We start from the raw sequence: 2985 nt of genomic DNA, 5'->3' as shown, positions 1-2985 counted from the left end.
CGTGGTGCAGGGCGCCGGCGGCCTCAAGGTGGTGGCGCTGGCCCGACTGACGCCCATCCCGTTCGGGCTGCAGAACGCGGTGTTCTCGGTGAGTGAAGGTCCCCGCGGGGAGGGCGCCCCTGTGGTCAGTGCCCGGGAGGTGACAGCCACAGGGGCCAGGATTCCCTGGGCGCTCACGGTCAAGCCGATCGGCCAGGCCCCAGCGGGAGGTCTGGCGGTGCGGAATGCCCCCTTTTCGCATATTTTGGTCAAAACCGAACGTGCCGCTCTCAGTACAGATGGAGGAAAATGTCCATTTGCCACCTTACTTCTCTGGGAGCCAGGGCCGCACGCAGCCTTCTCTGTGGCCTGCATCCTGACTCCAGGGTTCCATGACCCGCGAGCAGGGGGCCGTAGCGGCAGACCCACACTTTTAAGCTTCTTCACTGAAAAGGCCTCCTGCGCCCGTACTTGCTTTAATGCAGTGTGAAGAGGTAGGTCCTCCTGCCATCTTTCTTAGAAGGAGCTTCACTCTGAAATCCCAGGTCCCCGTGCCCAGTGCGCACGCCCTTCTCGCGCCTCCAGACCTGCCCTGTGCACTGCTGTCGGCTGGAAGCCGGTGGCGGGTGGCGAGCGTGCTGGCCCCTCTTCACGCTCCTGCTGAGTCGGGAACATGGACACATTTCCAGCCACCTGCCCCTGCTTCACCTTTGTGAGCGGAAGTGGTGGAACCAGTTCACAAGGCCCCAAATTAGGTGATTCGCAGAGTTTGCAGACTGTGGCGGCAGAGAGCGTTCGAAGCCACAAGAGGGCCTGCATGTTACAGTTTCTAAACAAAAACATTGTTTTGTTTAGAAAAGAAGTCATTTTTAGTCTCTATAAACTTGTGTATTAAGAATAATTCTAAATAGCTTAACTTGGTGACAAAATTAATTTTTTCTTTTGAAATCCTTTTGCAAATCCTGTGTTTTCTCTAACAGCAGCATCAGTGGCTGGAGACGAGTTTTGGCGGAGGCCTGGTGCTGACCGTAGATGGTAGGGTCTCAGCCTCTACAGTATGAAGTGTGAACGTGAAGGCTCACTGCACTCGGGCCACAGAGAGCGAAGGCTGGGACTAGGGAGCCGGGTTCCATCACTAGTTTGCCTAGTTCGCCGCTGTCCCGGTGAACTTGCACCTTTTCCGTCCCTTGGGGTGCCTGCTATTCCCTTCCTTCTGTCTCTGGGTTAGATGCTCATTTGTAACACGGGGAACGCAGCAGTACCTGTTCCGTAGGATTGCTGTGAGGACCCATCGGTGAAGGCTCCCTGCAGAGCTGGCTTAGCAAGCCAGCCCCTGGGGCCTGTGACCCTCCCTGCTGCTACTCAAGGTCACAGGTAGTAAATGAATGACAGAGTCAAACTTTGCACTGTAGTCTGCTGATAGGATCGCCACCATGGCTCTGCTTCTTCATGGTATCTTTAGTCCCTAGTGTAGTTCTGTGTCTGTAATAAGGAGTAGGGGTCTGTTAATTTAAAGGTATTTTTTAAATGTCTTAACATATTAAATATGTGAGTAAGAAGTTGTACTTTGTACAGGGCTGCGTGGCCTCCCGCTGCTGCTCTCCTGTCCAGGCATATTTCTCGTTTTCTTCTTCCCTTCCTGTATTTTACTTATTATTTATTAAATATGTTTTTTATTGATTGATTTTAGAGAGGAGTTATGTATAGTTATTCTTCTGAGCTGTACTTTCTTTTGTAATGTGTGTAACACCTGCGGCATAGCTGTGATAAAATGTGGTTTGCTTATTTATTATTTACTATTTCCTTCTCTCCATCCCATGCATTTCAAAGTGAGAACATTGATACCTAGAGTTTTTTTAAATTTAATAACTATTTATAGTGCGCTTACTAAGTGAAGGCCCCATTCTTCCACCCGGCACCTTATTTAATGCTCACATCAACCCTAACCCCCAACAGCTAAAGCCTGGGAGGCGGAGTGGGAAGTGACCCGCCCAGCACACGCCAGTGCACAAAGAGGCGTGGGCTCACCAGTCTGCTGGTCCGAGAAGAGCTGCGTTTCCCAGGGACCTGGCTCCTGGGCTTGCAGCTCACAGATCTCTCTCTCTAGCCTATTGTGTCATAGTAACGTGCACACGCATGTCTTATTACCCTTCCTCGATTAAAAAAGCCTTTAAAAACAGGTACCTTTTTAAAATTTATTTTAACAGGTTTTGTTCTGTCTACAAAATAAGTTCATTGTAAAAACTTTGAAAAGTACAAATTATCTTTACTTGAAGAAGAAAACAATCATTAACATTTTAGTGTGTTTTTCTAGTCACTGCATGTGGTAATGCACTGCTTTTCTTCTGTAACATGGTGAGTGAATGTTATAGACGGTTTTCGTGACCTTTTCCTGAACGTAATGGGCATTTGTTAAGGAAGCTACAAAGTGACTCACAGTGACTACCAGACCACTATGGTTTCCCATCTTTATATCTTTATCTTTGCTTAGGGTGGGGCCTCCTGTGTAGAAGGCATTTGATAAATTTTTGTTGAATGAGTAAAAATTATAAACCTATACTTTGCCATACTCTATAAAGAAGATCTTTTTAACTATTCAGAGAAACTTCATTACATTTAGACTCTGGAATGATTCTTCGTATTCTGATATTTTGTAACTTAAATATTTATTTTAGAGATAACTTCCAAAACATACAATGTTTTATTACTAGCTGCAATGTAAGATCATTTTGTCATATTTACTTATGTACTTGACAAGTTTATTCTAAAGAAAGTTCTCCTTTCCAGTGATTGCTCCAAACTAACAGGAACCTTCCTCAAATTTGGCCCCATTCACGTCATTCCTTAACTAGACCCCCAGTGTCCCCCCAGGGCCCCTACCTGTGTCACCTAGTATCCTGTCATGCTTCCCAGGGTCCCCAGCGTGTGCCTGGACACAACCCCTGCTTCCCCGCCAGTGTCCTGGTCATTCTCTTCCTAGAGACGCCCACCTGCCTCCTCTCTCCT

The 2985-nt window shown here is 47.5% G+C and overlaps 1 protein-coding gene across 2 annotated transcripts in view; it reads left to right on the top strand.

Annotated features, from left to right (window-relative positions):
- The first annotated feature begins 6 nt into the window (after positions 1 to 6).
- TMEM64 (transmembrane protein 64) overlaps positions 7 to 2985 on the top strand; it is a 13966-nt gene continuing 10987 nt past the window's right edge. Inside the window, exon 1 of one of the 2 annotated variants that reach the window (XM_006775202.2) lies at positions 7 to 55. The gene's annotated coding sequence lies outside the window, so the exon portion shown is untranslated. Of the gene's footprint in view, positions 89 to 2985 lie in introns of both variants that reach the window. The other variant, XM_006775201.2, reaches the window with a different exon arrangement.

Source organism: Myotis davidii, unplaced genomic scaffold (genome assembly GCF_000327345.1).
Source record: "Myotis davidii unplaced genomic scaffold, ASM32734v1 scaffold769, whole genome shotgun sequence".
Taxonomy (NCBI): domain Eukaryota; kingdom Metazoa; phylum Chordata; class Mammalia; order Chiroptera; family Vespertilionidae; genus Myotis; species Myotis davidii.
Note: the sequence above shows the minus strand (reverse complement) of the source record. Positions and strands in the feature narration are given on the sequence as shown.